Source organism: Sorex fumeus, unplaced genomic scaffold (genome assembly GCF_029834395.1).
Source record: "Sorex fumeus unplaced genomic scaffold, SorFum_2.1 ptg000094l, whole genome shotgun sequence".
NCBI classification, from domain to species: domain Eukaryota; kingdom Metazoa; phylum Chordata; class Mammalia; order Eulipotyphla; family Soricidae; genus Sorex; species Sorex fumeus.
Window position 1 is genome coordinate 2,280,161 of NW_026606151.1, and position 16,622 is coordinate 2,296,782.

General features: G+C 60.7%; 1 protein-coding gene across 2 annotated transcripts in view; it reads left to right on the forward strand.

The window, feature by feature from the left end:
* The first annotated feature begins 1,214 nt into the window (after window positions 1–1,214).
* Window positions 1,215–16,622, forward strand: part of PPARD (peroxisome proliferator activated receptor delta) — a 70,453-nt gene continuing 55,045 nt past the window's right edge. The window contains exons 1-2 of one of the 2 annotated variants that reach the window (XM_056132279.1): window positions 1,227–1,350; window positions 5,213–5,295. The gene's annotated coding sequence lies outside the window, so the exon portion shown is untranslated. Of the gene's footprint in view, window positions 1,351–5,212; window positions 5,296–16,622 lie in introns of both variants that reach the window. The other variant, XM_056132280.1, reaches the window with a different exon arrangement.

Here is a 16,622-nt window from a genome sequence, read left to right on the forward strand (position 1 = left end):
CCTACCCCCCACCTCCCAAAAAGTTAAATGAAAATGAAGTGATCTGGGGTTGTGACTCAGTGGCAGAGCACTTGACTTGATGTGTGAGGCCCTGGATTTAATCCCTGGCAACAAGAAAGTGAGAATGGAATTTTACATAGCTTCAGGGAGGATGCTTTCCTTTTATTTCCTTCTATTTTTATTTATTTATGTTCTTTTTGGGTCACACTCAGCGACGCACAGGGGTTATTCCTGGCTGAATCACTCAGGAATTACTCCTGGAGGTGCTTGGGGGAACCATATGGGATGCTGGGACTCGAACCGGGTCAGCCGCGTGCAAGGTAAACGCCCAACCGGCTGTGCTATCACTCCAGCCCCAAAGCTTTCCTTTTAAAAGGCAAACGTGGGACTAGAGCGATAGTACAGCAGATAGGGTGTTGCCTTGCACAAGGCCGACCCAGATTGCATCCCTGGCACTCCATATGGTCTCCAGAGCACCATCAGGAGTGATTCCTGAGTGCAGAGCCAGGAGTAAGCCTTGACCACAGCCAGGTGTGCCCCTCCACCAAGAAAGGGAGTGGGGGTCAACGTATCAGATGTAAGAAATCCAGGACCAAACACTGCTAGTTGTATCAGCCTCTTGAAGCCGAAAAGGCCTTTTATTAAAGTCACTGGCAGGTTCCTGGGGTGGTAGTCTTACCACTGCTTCTTTTTTTGCGTGCTTGCTTTTTGTTTTTGGGCTAAACTCGGCGCTGCTCAGGGGTTACTCCTGGCTCTGCACTCAGGAATTACTCCAGGCGGTGTACAAGGGACCGGCTGGGATCCTGAGAATCGAACCTGGGCCGGCCAAGCGCAAGGCAAGCGCCCTACCCGCTGTATTACCTTCTCCAGCCCCAGCAGCAGCCTCTGAAACTGCTTCTTCTCTGGAAGGATGACGAGGTTGGACTAGGTGACCTCTAAGTTCCCTTCCAGCTTTAAATACCCTTCCACGAAGCTTGCCAGACTCGTTTGACTGGCCCTGGGCGCTCCCTCCCGTCCTCCTCCAGCGGCGGCGCCCGCTTCCCCCACCAGGGGGCGCTGCAGGCGGACACAAGGCAGCGTGCGGTGGGCGGGGCGGCGGGCTCCGGAGCGGCTCCGGGAGGCGCGGGGATTGGTGGCGGCGCGGGCGGAAGGGGGCGTGGCCCGAGGACGCCCCGCCCCCGCGGGCTGCGCGGTGACGTCACGCGGGTGGGGCGGGGCGGCCGCGCAGCGTGTGACGCCGCCGCCGCCGCCGCCGAGCCGGGGGATTAATGGGAAAAGTTTTGGCAGCCGCCGGAGGAGCCTGCGGAGCCTGCGGGACGGCGGCGGCGGCTCCCGAGCCCGCCGGAACAGGTCAGTCCAGGTCGGGGGACGCGGCGGAGAGGCGCGGCGGGCTCGGGCCGGAGCGGCCGGCGGGCGCGGGGCGCGCGCGCGCGGCGCCGGGGGGTCGCGCCCCCAGCCCGAGCCGCCTCCAGATGCTGGGGCCGGGCCGCCGGGGTCCGCACGCCCCGGTGGCCGCTGGACCCCGACCGGGTTCCCCCTCCGGGGGGGAACGCCCCCCCCAACCAACCCCGTGTGTCCCCGCCCGGGCCTCGTGGCTGCGGCGCTCCCCCACCCTCTCGACTCCCCGCGAGCCCCGTGACATTCGGGGTGCCCGCCCGCTCCTCGGGGACCTTCTGCCTCCTGCGTTCCCCGTGGCCCCTGCCCGCGTCCTCCCGTCCTGGTCCTCTCCCTCCCCGCTTCCTTTTCCTATCCCGTGGCCCCCCCCACCCACCCACACACGCACACACACCAGCCCTCACCCCCTTTGCCCCGCGCCCCGGGGTGCCCCCGAGATTGCCTTTTTCCGCCCGACGCCTGCAGTCCTGGCCCCCCTCCACACACCCCGTCTTCCCTGCAGATGCCCCGTGCTCTGCTCGGCCCCGCGCCGTCCTCGTCCTCCCGTGCGTCCGTCCGTCCGTCCGTCCGCTGCCCGTCCCCCTGCATGCTGTCCCCCACTTCCCTTGCCTCCGGTCCCCCCCTGACCTCCGCACTTTTCAGCCCCGCACGCGCGCGCGTGGGTGGGCGCGCGCTCCCACCTGCTGCGGAGGTTGGGGGTCGGTCGATGGGGCAGGGCGGGGGTCGCCTGCCGGCTGTTTGGAAATGTCCCTCCGTCCGTCCGTCCGTCCGTCTGTCTGTTTGTCCGTTGCTGGGCCGCTCCCCCGATCCCCCCTCCGTTGCAGGGGCCAGGGTTGCGCATCAGGAGCGCGCGGCTGCTCCCCCCGCGCCCGCAGACTTCCCCATCGCGGGTCTGCCGACTTCCAGGAACCCTTGGAGAGAGGTTGGCCGCGGGCTTGGGCGCGCGCCAGGGGTAGCTGGAGGCCTCGTTCCGCCGGCAGGATCCCCTTCCAGGAAACTGGGCCCCGTCCTTCCAGCCCAGGACCGTCCTTCCATCCCAGGACCGTGCCATGGGCTGCCCGCTCCAGCCCTCCTTCCCTCCTCCTCCCCCTCCCCCCTTCCCAACCAGAGAACCGGAGAGAAGTCTCCAGCAGCTGACCTCCCCGTCCCCCCCACCCCCCCCCCACTGCCGCATGCCTGTGGTCCTCAACCTTTTCCCCTCTGTACTGCCTCCAGAATTTCTTTCTCCCCCTTGTTTGAGTTTTGAAATAGATTGCCAGCCGATAGCCTTGGGGCTGGCCAGCGTCTGTCCCTTTCATTGGTGGCTGCAGCCTGCTGCCGATGTGCCCTCACCCTCTCTGACCAATGGCACGCGGGGCTGGTGGCTCTGATGCGGGCTTGTGCGTTTTCCTGGGATGCTTGGGCCCTGGGCTGCAGCCAGAGGGACATCCCTTGGCCCTGTTATCGCCCCTAAGGGATGAGGCCCCCTGCCGCAGGATGCTTTTCTCTCTGGGCCTGCCCAGCCCATCGCCTCTGTGGTTTGTCCTGGGTTTTCAACTTCTGGCCGAAGCTGCACTTGTTTGTTTTGCCGGTGGGTCCCCTGGAGAGGCTTTGAGGAAGGAAAGAACTCACAGCCCCTCAGTTGGTTGCCTGAGTCGGGTCCCGGAGGCTTCTGAGAGCAGGACCCAGCCAGGTGCCCGGAAAGAGGCCGCGATGCTTGTGGCCCGTCTAGGCCCAGGTTTCTAGGTCTCTTTCCAGGAGCGCGCTCGGCCTTGGCAATCCCCGGGAGCTTGGTGGAGTTCCAGCTGAACCAGCCCGACTGGACTTGGCGTTTTGGAACCCTCCTGAGCGCTGACCCTTTTCTGGGAGAGGACAGTCGGGGGGTGGCCACCGGCAGCCCTGAGCCGCGCCCGTAGGTGGGTCAGGGGGCTCTGGGCAGAATAGACCAGAAGGGGATTCCCTGCTCCTGAGAAGTGTGGATGAAGCTCGGGTGATACCTCGGAGGAAGTGGCGTCCAGTCTCTGGCCCCCAGGGACTTGAGCAGTTTTGCTGCCCTGCCGTGGGGTGAGGGGGGAGAGCCCAGGGGTCAGCTCAGGCCTGTAGAGCCACCAGGAGCCCACACCCCGACCGAGAGCTTCCTGCAGTGTGACCGCTCCTGCAGACATGACCAGCAGTGACCGTGGTTTCGTTCAGGGTTTTTTGTTGTTTTTTTTTCTTTCTGTTTTTGCACCACAACCAGCAGTGCTCAGGCCTTACTCCTGGCTCTGCACTCCTGGCAGAGCTCAGGGGACCCTGTGAAGTGCCGGGGATTGAACCCAAGTTGCTCACGTGCTAGGCATGGGCCCTGCGTACTGTATTACTCCCTGTACTATCTTTGGATCCCATTCAGGGATTTTATTTATATTTGGAGTTTCTTGTTTGTGCACACCCTAATATTGCTCAGGGATCACTTTTGACGGCGCTGGGGGAAGAGGGGGCATATATGGTGTTGGCCGCCTGTAAGACAAGTACTCGAACCCTCGTACCATCTCTCTCCCGTATTTTCTCACCCGGCAGTGCTTAGGGGCAGCTCCCAGCTCAGTGCTCTGGGGTTGTTCCCTCAGCTGCTCAGAGAACCACACAGGGCTGGGCATCAGGCTGGGGTCACCCATGTGCAGCACAAGTCCCCCCAACCCCTGTACTATTTCCCTGGCCTTAGAAACGCATTTCTCTCTCTCTCTCTCTCTCTCTCTCTCTCTCTCTCTCTCTCTCTCTCTCTTCTGTTCTCATTTTGGACCACACCCAACTGTGCTCAGGGCTTACTCCTGGTGCAACTCAAGGGACCCTAAGTGGTGCCAGGGATGGAACCTGGGTTTGCTGTCTGCCAGGCCAGAGCCTTCCCTGCTGGACTGTCGCTCCGGCCCCCATCCAGGGGTGTTTGCAGAGTGGCCACACGCCAGGGGTGGACAGAGCGGTCCCTGACCTGGTCTCCTCCCTCACCGGCTCCAACCTTAACCTCCCCTTCCCCAAGGGCCTGGTCCGAGCACAGTCAGACCTGGGCCCTAGCCCAGACATCACTGTCCCTCTCCTTTGGTGATGTGTTTTTGTTTTGGGGGTCACACTTGGCGGTGCTCAGGGCTGGCTCCTGGCCCTGCACTTAGGGATCACTCCTGGTGGTGTCTGGGGGACTGTAAGGGCTGCCGGGGATCAGACCCGGCCCTGGGCTTCTGCCTCGCCTTGAGTCCAGCTGCGTTGGCCCCTCCTGGGACGGTCCTGATGAAGCTTATGCAGTGGGGCGCTGGACCCGCCACTTTGGAAGCTGCAGGGCCGGTGTCTTCTCTCGGGCGTCCCCTGCTGTCCAGGAAGTAGTGTGGCCTCTGGCCCCTCTCCAGGGTCTGCACACGCCAAGCAGCTGCCTTCCAGCCCGTCACCTCCGTACTGGGGACACGCGTCATCGTCCTCCCTCCACGGGCTCGACCCCATCAGGCTCACGCATGTGTCCTGGGAGGTGCTGTCCAGTTGCCGTGGCGCTGTGGCTCTGGGCCCTGGTGGACGAGCCCCTGTCACAGCCGCTTGTCACTGAGGGGCATCAGGAGAGCTGGGAGGAGGCAACCCCCGGCCCTGGGGTCAGGTGTGCCTGGTGACGCGGGCACACCTCAGGTCTCACGTCCATGAACTTGCTTGCTCAGAGCAGCCCCGTGGAGGAACTGGTGCATGTCGGGGTATGGGCCCCCTCATTCACCTTCCGCCTGTCAGCCGGGGTGCAGGGGGGGGCCAGGTAGCGTGTCCCGGGGCGCTGGAGGGACCGGCTGCCCGGGCGCCCTTGGCTGACGCTGTGGGTTCTGTTTTTCTCCCGCAGGGTGGTGCGGCGTTGGGGGCATGCACCGGGCACTCACGCGGCGACTCCTGCGCACCCACAGATGAGAACAGGCCACCCGAGAGGTAATCCTGCCCCCCCCCAGCCGCTGACACTTTCACGGAGCACTTCGGGTGCTCACCCCTGAAAGCGACCCCCCCTCCCCGGGCAGGGGCCGGCTTTGCTTCCTGTTGGGGGCAGTGACCAGTGCAGAGGCGCTGGATGAATAACTGGTTGAATAACCAGTGACCAGATTTCCTTCCCTGCCCACAGGGCTGCCGGGCCGCAGAGATGGCCCCCCCCATCATCTTCTGTATTTGGGGAGGGGGCTGGAGCAGCTCAGGAGCGACCCCTGGCCGTTCTGGGGGCGGGGAGGATTGATGTTTCGGTCAGTTGGTGCTGCATCAGTGACGTGATTGGGGTGGGCCCCTTCCCCACCTCTGTGTGCGTCTTCTGCTGTGGCCGTCCCCACCCCCCACCCACCCCCCACCCAGTTTCCTTCCTTTGCACCAGCATGAAGTGGATGTTCTCTGGGTCCTGTCCACGGGGGGCGCAGGACGGTGGTGCTGGCTGGGACCAGCTTTGTCCGCATCTCAGCCTCCGGGCACGCCGTAGACATGAAGGCTGAGAACTCGTTTTCCTCCATCAGTATTTGGGGCGGTGGGGTCTCCCCCCCAGGCCCCGGGCGGTGCTCTGGACACCCTGTGACCCCTTCCCTGTGTTCTCAGGATGCCCAGTGGGGCGGGCTATAGGAACTCCCCGTGCGGGAGCAGCAGCGGGGGGATTGGAGGTTCATTGTCCCAGCTGTCGGGAGGCCAGGCCAGGGTGGGGTCCCCGCGGGGGGCCAGGGAAAGCTGGGGATCCTGCCATATGGGGTGGAATCTCTGAAGTCCTCTGCTTCCCGCCGCTGTTTACGGGCTGCGCTTCCCTTTCTCCGCCTTGAACCCTCCGCGGCGGCTTTCCTGTTGCCCAGCGGGTTCCCCGCGCGCACAGTGTGTGTGTGTGTCAGAGGAAGAAGGGGGGTACCAGGGGCTTTTGTGGTCCCCGGAGGGCTGAGGAGGCCCCATCCCTCCCCCCTACATGATGGCTTTCTTACTTGCATCCTAGGGCCATTTGTCTGGCTGGTCCCTGAGCCTTGGCCCCTTGTCTCAGCTTGTGGGCCAGGAGGTGTGTGTGTGTGGGGGGGGGGGGGGGCCCTTCCTTCCCACCCGCAAAGGTGAGGCTTTGCCATTCATCAGAATTTTTCATTGTTCAGCTCAGAAAACGGACCCTTTGCTGGGGAGGTGGCCCCGAGGCTGGTGCAGCCTTGCTTTTGTTCCCACCGTAGCAGGACCAGAAAAAAAAACCCAAACTCGGAAAAACCCTGTGGCATTCCCTTCTTGCTGGGCCGGGGCCGGGGCTGGGACACACACGCCAGACCTCTGGCGCGAGAGGAAATGCACACGAAGGGGTTTCGAGTGTTACGGGCGTGCAAGGCGGGTGGGTGCTGGTCGGCACTGAAGAAGCTGGCCGTGGGACTGGGCCGTGAGGGAGAGCTGGTGTCGGAGCCGGGGACGCTCCCTGGAGGGCTTTGTGCCAGGAGCGTGGGGCCCCCCCTCCCCAGTACCGTTGGGAGTCAGCCCCAGCACTGCAGGTTGCCAGCCAAAAACTAAAGAAAGAAAAGGAAAGAAAGAAAAAATGAGAGTTGTTTTATTTTGGTTTTGGGGGCCACACCTGGAGATGCTCAGGGGTTGCTCCTGGCTCTGTACTCCTGAATCACTCCTGGCGGTGCTCGGGGGCCCCATGGGGTGCCGGGGGATCAAATCCGGGTCTGCTGCATGCAAGGCAGGCACCTTACCCACCGTACTGTTGGCTCCGTCCCTGAGAGTGGGTTTATTTTGAAGTCCGTTTTATTGACTTGTTTATTGGGTTTTGGCCCTGGGCTTACTTCTGTCTCTGTGCTCAGGGAATCACTTCTGGCCGCGCTCGGAGGTTCTTGAAATCAAAGCAGGGTAAGCTGTGAGCTTGGCCAGGGCCTTACCCCCTGTACTATCTCTCCCTTGTAGCCATTTCTCAAGGGTTAGTTGGAGTGTGGAGTCCGAAACTGTATTAAGAAACCTTTTATACTTTGTGACATTAAAATCCATCTGTCAGTATTGTGGTTTGAATGAAACTTTTACTTAAATTGGGTCATTGGAAAGTATCGATTGCACCGAGTTATATAAATCTTATAATGATTGGCGTTTCATTTTACACGGTCAGTAAGTCACAGTCATTAATCTCTCCACTGATACACCAGGAAAGACTTCACATGTAGGCGCCAGAACCATAGCACAGCGGGTAAGGCTTTTGCCTTGCACGCGGCCAATCCCGTTTCAATTCCCAGCGTCCCATGTGGTCCCCTCGAGCTCCACCAAGAGTAATTCCTGAGTGCAGATCTAGGAGTAGCCCCTGAGCATCACCGGGTGTGCCCCCACCCCCACAAAAAAAGAAAAAAGGGAAAAAGAGAGAGAAGAAAAAGGAAAGACTTCAAATACAGAAAGATGTCAGATCCACACAACTTTTTAATGATTTCATTTTTCTTGTGAAGGCTTAATTTTTATCATCGGTCACATATTATCAGATTCCTTTTTCTTTCTTTATTCTTCCCCTCCCCCCCTTTTTTGCAGATTGAATTCAGGACCGCACACACACACACACACACACACACACACACACACACACACACGGGCCGCATCCCTGCCCCCCAGAAATGTTTTTCCGAACCGATTTCTTCCTGGCTTGCAGCCCACGGCACAAGGACCCAGCCTTCACCTCCGCGAGGGTGGGGAATCGTCAGGCTCACAGCTCTGGGCATCTGTGTGGTGAATTGCAGCACCCACAGCCCCCTTTGCCTTTGAGCCCAGTCTTCAGAGCCTCAGACCTGTCCTGCCGTGTTGTCATCTCCACAGCTCTCCTGACACCATTACCAAATGCGCACCGCCCAGCAGTGACACAGCTCTTCACGTTCTCGGGGGAGGGTCCCGGGGGACCGCGGAGGCTCCCGGGTGTCGGGGAAGCTGCCTCATGCCTCTCTCCGCCTCATTATTAGCAACCCAGGCGCCGTCGAGAAGGGCTTTTCCCGGCTCTCCTGTCCTCTGCCGGGCCCCTGGTCTTCCCGCCAGCTGCTGGCACTGCCCCCACGGGAGAGTGGCCCCAGGGGCCTCCTGGCAGCTGCTCTGACGGGAGGGACACAGGCCAGCTCCGCACTCCCAGGCGCCACTCACCAAGCTGGCCATGCCTTGAAGGCAACACCATTTAGGTCACACCGTGCGGGCCACGTCATCCAGGCCACGCCATGTAGGTCACACCATCTAGGCCATGCCATGCAGACCACGCCATCTAGGCCACACCATGCAGACCTCACCATGCAGAGCACATCATCCAGGCCACACCGTCTAGGCAACACCATACAGACCACACCATCTAGGCTACCCCATGCAGGCCACGCCATCTAGGCCACACCGTGTCGGTCACGCCATGCAGGCCACACCACCTAGGCCATGCTGTCCAGGCCACGTCTATAGGCCACATCACGTGATCACACTGTGCAGGATGTGCCAGACAAGCCACATCCTATGGGCCATCCATGTAGGCCGTGCTGACCCGGTCACGCCACACAGGCCATGCTATGTAGGTGACACCACGCAGGCCACATCCTATAGGCCACGCCACGTAAACCACACCGTGCAGGCTACGCCATAGAAGCCACACTACAGGCCACGCCGCACGCATTGCTGGTCGCCAGCCCCTCCTCACACCAGGGCTATCAAGTGTGCGAGGACCCAGAACGATCACAGATCCCGAACGCTCCTCTTTGCCCTCCTCTTTCCTCAATAAGCAAGGGAGGGTGTGTGTGTGTGTGTGTGTATATGTGTGTGTGTGTGTGTGGTGTGTGAGGTGCATGGTCCTTTGCCTTGCTCCATCCTCCCGAGCAGGGTGTGTTTTTACTCATTTTCTCTTCATTCCTAAGTAAACCTGTTCCTGACTCCTTCTGCCTTCTTTGCCCCCACTTCTACACACAGGCCCTCTGAGCCCCAAAACTCCAGTCCTCCGGGGCTGGGCGATAACGCTGGGCAGGGACTGTCTGGTATGAGGATGCCGAGTGTCGCTCCTGGCCTCTTCCCAATGGACAGATGCCAAGAGGATGCGTGCACGCCCAGTGTGTGCATGCCCCCTCCCGCCAACACAGAAACCAGGATTTGCGTGTGACCCCACGTGGGGCAGGTCCTCCGGCCGTTAGCCCTCTGGTGCTGCTGTGGCCAGGATGACCAGCAACACCTCTGAAACCAGTAAGCTACTCGGGTAGTTCCTGCCTGGGAGAGGTCGCGGTAAATCCCCTAGGCCCTGGAGGCCTTCGTGGAGGAGCACTGTTCTCGGAGCACCAACTGCTCCAGCAGAGACACCCTGCCATGCTAACACCACGGAAATAGCTCCATACCAATTGTGTCTTTTCTGGTTTGAGGGCCACGCCCAGAGGTGCGTGGGAACCTAGTGCTGGCTGTGAGCTTGTGGGGCCCAAGCACTGTCAGGAATCGAACCCTGGCTTCCCTCGTGCGCATGTGCATAATTTGTTGAACCATCTTTGGCCCTTTCCTGGGGAAAGGGGGGGTGTGTTTTAGGGCCCCACTTGGCTGTGCTCAGGGGTCCTTCCGGTGGCAGGGATCGAGCCTGGGCCTCCTGCGTAGTCAGCAAAACCCTGAGTGGATGTGTGTGGTGACTTGCAGTTGGAGAAGAGGAGGGACGCCGCCTCTGCTAAAGCAGTTCCTCCAGGGCCAGAAGACTCACTTTCCCCTCCAGCTCTCCACCCCTCGGTTGATCGCAAGCAGATTCCAGCCAAAGACAAAACCCCCCTGGCCCAGAACAGTCTCACACCTCCCTCCCCCCCCCCACCAGACCTGCTTCTCCCAGACACTCACTAGCGCTCAATGGCTTGGAGGCATCCCCGAGATAGGCTGGGGAGGGACCCCTGCGGGGTAGTGGCCGTGGGCCCTGGGACCTGTGGACACTCCCTTATACGGCACCGTGGATGGCGCAGCTGTCAACCAAGTTAAGGATCTTAAGACGGGTGATCGGAAGGGCCCCGGAGCGCAGTCACGAGTGTCCTTTTACGAGGGAGGCACAGCCGGCCCTGGCCCAGGAGAGGAGGCCAGCACGCGGCGGTCGGTTGCAGGATGCTCCGCCGCTGGCTCTGAAGGTGGGGCGGGAGGCCAAGGAATGCGAGGAATGGAACTCGGGAAGCGGGAGCGCGGGCAGCAAGCGCCGCCCTGCCAGCTCCTCACCGGGCCCGCACCGCTCCGTCTGGACTTTGCAGAACTGGCAGAGTTTGATAAATTGTTGTTGTTGTTGTTGTTATTGTTGGGGAGGGGGGTGTGGCACACCCTGCGGTGCTTAGGGGTTATTCCTGGCTCTGTGCTCCGGAATTACTTCTGGCGTTCTCAGGGGACTGTATGGGATGCCGGGTATAGAACCCAGCCTGGCTGCGGACAAGGTAAACAGCCTACCCTCTGTTATTCCTCTGGCCCGTGTGTGTGTGTGTGTGTGTGTGTGTGTGTGTGTGTGTCGGGGGAGGAGGGAGATTGGGTTGGGGGCTGCAGAGTTCAGGGCTTTCGGCTCTGTGCTCAGGGGCTTCACTGGGGGGGACAGTATGCAGTGATAGGGATCGAACCCAGGCTGACAGGCTGACGGCGTGCAGGGCAAGCGCCTTAACCAACCACTGTACAGTCTCCCCAGCCCCGGTAATAAGTGTTTGAAGCCTCTGAGTTGGGGATGGCAGCGGGCCACTGTTCTCTGGCTCAACTGCTCCCCCCATTCGAAGACGGCCTAGGCCTTTGCTCCCCTTTTGTGGCTGCTGGGGACTTTGTCTTTTCTAGACTGCCGCATGTGACAGAATGGTCCCTGGGGAGCCTCTCGGGGGGTTTTCCCAGGGGCCAGTGAGAGCATGTGTCCGAGAGTGTCTGGCCAGCGGTTTGGGGGAACTTGTCCCCCACCTTCAGCGGGATGGGCGGCTGTCATGGGCTTCTCGCTGCCTGGAGGAGGCAGCGTTAGTCTCAGTCTGGTCCCAGCTGCCTTCCCGCCAGTCCTCTTTCCCCTGTTGGTTCAGCTGCGTTTTATTGGGTGCTGGAGCCCCGAGGACAAGGCGTGAGCAGAGCCGATGAGACATCTCGGCATTTCTCCATCCGCTGGTGCTGATGGGGGTAGGTGGGGAGGGAGCGAGGCGGTCCCCATGCCTTGCTCAGGGTGGCGAGTGTGGGGGTCTGAAGAAGGCCCCACTGAGAAGGAAGGAACAGGCCCTGGAGGGGAGCTGGCAGCAGATCTCCTGGGCAGGGAACCTCACGGGCGGGCAGAGAACAGGCTCGGCAAAGGCCCAGCTAGCGGGAGGGCACAGAGGGAGGGAGGGGCGGGAAAGAGACTAGGGTTCTGGGTGTCCAGTGTAGACGCACTTCCTACCCGTGGCCCCGGCTCATCCCCGTCTGTCCACCTGCCTTCCTCGCTGCTTGGCTCCGGCGGGTTTGCTCCCGTGCATCTGTGGAAAGTCAGCACGTGGTCAACTGCAGGCTCGAGACGGGGCTCATGGAGGGGGAGACCATACAGGCGTACGGTCATGCTCTTAATGGGTGGGATCCCGGGTCTGCTACCCCATGCGCGTGCGCGTGCGTGGTAGTAACAGCATGGTTTCAAAGATGACAGGATGAGCAAGCCAGGGCACCGAGAGGAAGCGACCTCTTTCTTCCTTGCGAACAGAATCTTGTGAGTGTGAGCCGGGGTACGGACCCGTGTGCCCGGGAAGGGCGCAGGCTGCTCCGACCAGGCAGTTCTGGGGTGCTCCGTGGGGTGCTCAGATCCATAAGCACCTTTCTCAAGCCCGCTGAGGGCCTCCTGTCCCGGCCGGGTCTGCTCAGCGTGGGCCTTGCCGCCCGCCTTCTCATGCACTGCCCAGCCTCCAACGGTGGCAGCGAGGAGCTGGAAGAGCAGGAAGCCCTGAGTGGGTGCTGCAGTTCCAACCCCCGCAAGCCCAGGGCCACCCCCCCCCCCCGAGCCCCAACTCTCTCCCGCCGGGGATCCCCATCCCAGCCTATAACCTTGGGAGTGAATCTGCCCTCGCCCTTCCTGCCAGCAGCCTCCCGAGCGTGGCACCCCCAGCATGTGCCACCGGCCCTTGCCACCTCCTTCATTCCCCCCGTTCATTGCTGGGGGTTTCTGAGAATGCGTTGGGAAACTCCTGGACAGGCGCCGTCTCCCTGGCCAGTGACCCCCGCTAGGGCAGGCCAAGGGCCCTGGCAGCTGCGCAGACCCCGTGTGTCAGGTGTGGACCGTCAGCCCCATCGTCTTACGGGGCCAAGTAAATGGTCTCAGGCAGGCCCAGTCATCCTCTGCCCCCGCTTGTTGGCGGGGTGGGGGGGGTCGATTTATTTTATTTCAGTTTGGGGTCATACCCAGTAAGGTGCTGACTCCTGGCTCTACTCAGGGCTCAGGGGTCACTCCTGGTGGGGCTCAGGGAGCCACATGGGGTGCCGGAGATCGCACCCAGGTGGGCTGCATGCAAGGCAAGTGCCTCGCCCGCGGGACTGTCTCTCCAGCCCTCTGTCCCTGATTCGGTAGCCCCGGGGGTCTGCTCCGAATGCCCTGAAAAATCACAGCATCAGGTACATTGTCATTAAAAGAAAATAAAAAAGTCTCCGGTAATAAACACATAGAAAGGAACATTGTCATAATTACAGTGTAATTGCATATCAATCGTCTAATGGTTAATTTACCGTTTCCCCAAGTCAAATCCCTAGACAAGCCAGTTCCCAGGGGGCAGAACACGGCATTCAACCAAAATTGGAATCATCTGGTTCTGTTTGGCAGTGGGGGTGGGGTGGGAGTTGGCGCCATGTCCACAGATGCTCAGGTGACTCCTGGCAGTGCTGGGGGGGACCATGTGCGGGGCCGGGGATCAAACCGGGGCAGCGTGGTGCAAGGCCAGTGCCCCGCCCGCGGGTCTCTCTCCAGCCCCATTTAGCCCCGCGTGTTTGATGTATGTTTGCTCTCAGCCTCTGGCTCTTGTGACTCTTCTCTGGGGCCTGCTAGCCGGCCGTCACGTTTCCAACCTGGATTACAGTTTTCCTCTCGTGTCCCAGAGCGCGTTCACCTCGGCTCCCAGCCCGTTCCCCGCTCCTGCCGGCATGTCTACACCCCGCAGGGGCCCTCCTCTGTCTCCAGCAAGTCCAGGGTTGCCTCATTCTCCCCCTTCCTTGGTCCCTCTGCTGGCCTTCCTTGGTCCCTTGGTCGTGCCCGCTGCTGGCCAGAGCACTTGCACATCTGAGTTGGAGTCACACACTCCAGGATCCCGGATGCGGCTGTCGGGAAGTGCGCTCAGCACATGTGGGTGGCACTGGGGGCCTCACTCCGGGCCCCTTGCTCTCAGGACACGCCCCTGCAGCCCTGGAGCCGTCCCCCAGGCCCCGCAGACGGGGGCCCTGTGTTTGGGATTTGCTCTCGTGACTCCACCGTGGGTCGGTGTGGCAGGTGAACTGAAGCCTTTCCCTGGCCTGGTCTCACACTCCCGAGCACCGTGTCCCCTGTCCTCTCTGCTCCCTCCTGCCCCCGGACAGGGACCGGGTCCGCTCCCCACGTCAGCGTCCTAGGAGCAGTATCCTCATGGGCACATCTCCCACACAGCCTCTGAGACCCGAACCCCAGAAACGGGCCCCCTGCTGGAACTCTGTGGGAACCGAGGCAGGCCCCGTGGGGGCAAGTGTGAGCCTGGTGGCTGATGGCCCCTTCCCACAGAGCGACCCTGGCGCTGGCCTTCTCTCTTGCTGGCTGCTGGACTCAGGTGTCAGGTGCTCTCAGAGCTGGCCTCCCCTGGCCCAGTTCCTTTCTGTCTCCAGCAGAAAGCAGCCATTCTGGGAGCTAGTGACAAAACGACCTGGGTCTGATCCCAGGCACTCTGTATGGGCCCCGAGCCCACCAGAACGGATCCCTGAGATGGGGCCGGAGCAGCAGTATAGCGGGGAGAGCATTTGCCTTGCACACCGCCCACCTGGGTTCGATCCCTGGCACCGGCCAGGAGTAATTTCTGACTGTAAAGGCAGGAGTAACCCCTGAACATTGCCAGGTGTGATCCAACCTCTCATCCCCAGCGGAAAGAAGGAAGGGAGGGAGGGAGGGAAAGAGAGAAGGAAGGAGGGAGGGAAAGAAAGAGGGAAGGCAGGCAGGCAGGCAGGCAGGCAGGCAGGCAGCCCCTCTGCGTGGACTCAGGCTCCTTAGCCCCGACTTGTGACCTCCCAGGCAACTCCCTGGTCCAGTCCACCCGCTCTGAGCAGGAGGAAGCATCATCCCCTCCCTTCTCCCAATACGACGGTGTGGCTCAGACTTGTCAGGGAAGTTGCCCGCAGCCGCACAGCTCGTTGGTGACGAGGCTGGGTTGGAGCCGTGCTGATGCAAGCCCGCGGGGGCCTGCCCGGCTTCTCCCAGCTCTGAATGTACCTGCCGGACTGGCCAGGCCAGGGGGCGGCGGCGGCGGCTTCCGAGAACACTCCCTGCTGGAGCACGCCACGTCAGCTCACCCTGGCCCCTGCGCAGAAGCCACGCTCAGGCTGCAGGGCCCCTGCATGGTTACGTTCAGGGGGGCATCGCGAGTGGTGATGTTCAAGGGGGCATTGCGAGGGGCCATGACATTCAGGGGGGCATTGCCAGTGGCCGTGCCTTTCGGCGCTCGCTTCCTCCAGGCCAGCAGGTGAATGCATCTGTGGCCAGTGGGCCCAGCCTGGGGGACGGGAGGACCTTGGAAAATGACCCTGGCTTTGCTCCAAGGGATGAATCCGTGTGGCGGAGGGAGGGTGGAGAGGAAGGGGAGGGAGCCCCAGAGAGCACCGTGGCAAGGAGGAAGGAAGTGGCTTCTTCCTCACACCTTATGTGGCATGTGGCCTATGGCAGGTGTCAGCTTCCCCAGGAGTTACGGGAGAGGGTTTGAGGGCCAGAGAGCCGCCAGCCCAGCCGGGGTGGGCCCAGGTATCTGCAGCACTGCAGGGGCCCGGGGGCTCTGGGACCTGACCCTGCCCAAGCGGGGGTGGCCGGCAGGACTTCGGGACTCTGGGGGACCGGGGCCCAAAGGGTCGGCACGCGCTTGTTGTGTGGGAACCCCGGTTCCATCTCTGGCACCGCCTGGATGAGCTGCAGGAGGCCTCGAGCACTGCCAGGCATGGCCCTGAGCAGCAGAGGTCTTAGCATCCTTCCTCCCTCAAAACTCACCAGCCCGGAGTGATTTTTCTTTTTCTTTCTTTTTTTTTCTTTTTATTTTCTTTTCCGCTACACTTTTTGTGTACACTGTGGTTTACAAAGTTGCTCCTGATGGTCTGTTACAGGCATCCAGGATTCCAAACACCCATCCCGTCACCATCGTGCCGGCCCTCTGCCATTCTCTCCAATTTTTTCAGCCACCCCCTAAGTCTGCCCCCATAGCAGGCCCTCGATGATTAAAATTTTTTTTCTTAATTTTATGAAGTGGTTCAGAATATTGGATTACATTTAGTATTCAAACACCAATCCCACCACCCTTACACCTTCTCACAACCGTACGTTGGATGTTTCCATCCCAAACCCCAACCCCTCCTTGAAAGCAGAACCAAAATAATATATTTTGTATTGTTTGTTATGAAAATCTGCTGAGAATCACCTTCAGTAATTTATTTACTGTTGCTTTGCTTGTTACCAATAATCTGCTAACAGGATGATCAAAAAATGTTTCCATGGGGCTGGAGCGATAGCACAGCAGGTAGGGCATTTGCCTTGCACGTGGCCGGCCTGGGTTCTGTTCCCAGCACCCCATATGGTCCCCCGAGCATGGCCAGGAGTAACCCCTGCGCATCGCCGGGTGTGACCCAGACAGCAAAACAAAGCCAAAAAATTGCAATAAAAAATGTTTCCACAGAAGACAGTGAAGATTGCTGTATCTTACCTTGAACCCATTACGTCTTGGTCTAAGAGATTATTACTAAGATTTTGTGACGGGCTAAGCCTTCTGTGTTGGTATTTTGTTCGCGATTGGTTACCTTCTACCTTCCATCCCTTCCAGGTGTGCTGGTTCCCTGATTCGTTTTTGGAGATTTTCCTCTTCCTGTCCCGGTCTACTGGCTGAAGGCAGGGACTGGGTCCAGGGATGGCCTTGGGGGTCAGAAACTGCCGTGCCCTTGGCTCGACCTCCCCCGGGACACACCTCCCGAGTGCCCTGCTCGCCCCTCCTAAGCCAGCCGAGGGGAGCTAGGAGGAGGCAGCCGCGATCTCCAAAGGGACCAAGCGTGCCCTGGGGCAGGACAAGAAACTGTGTGTGACACGCACGCAAGGGCCCCTGACAGTGTTTTGGGAGTACGTCGGGAGAGGTGCGTGGTTGAGAGTCAGACTGCAGGGG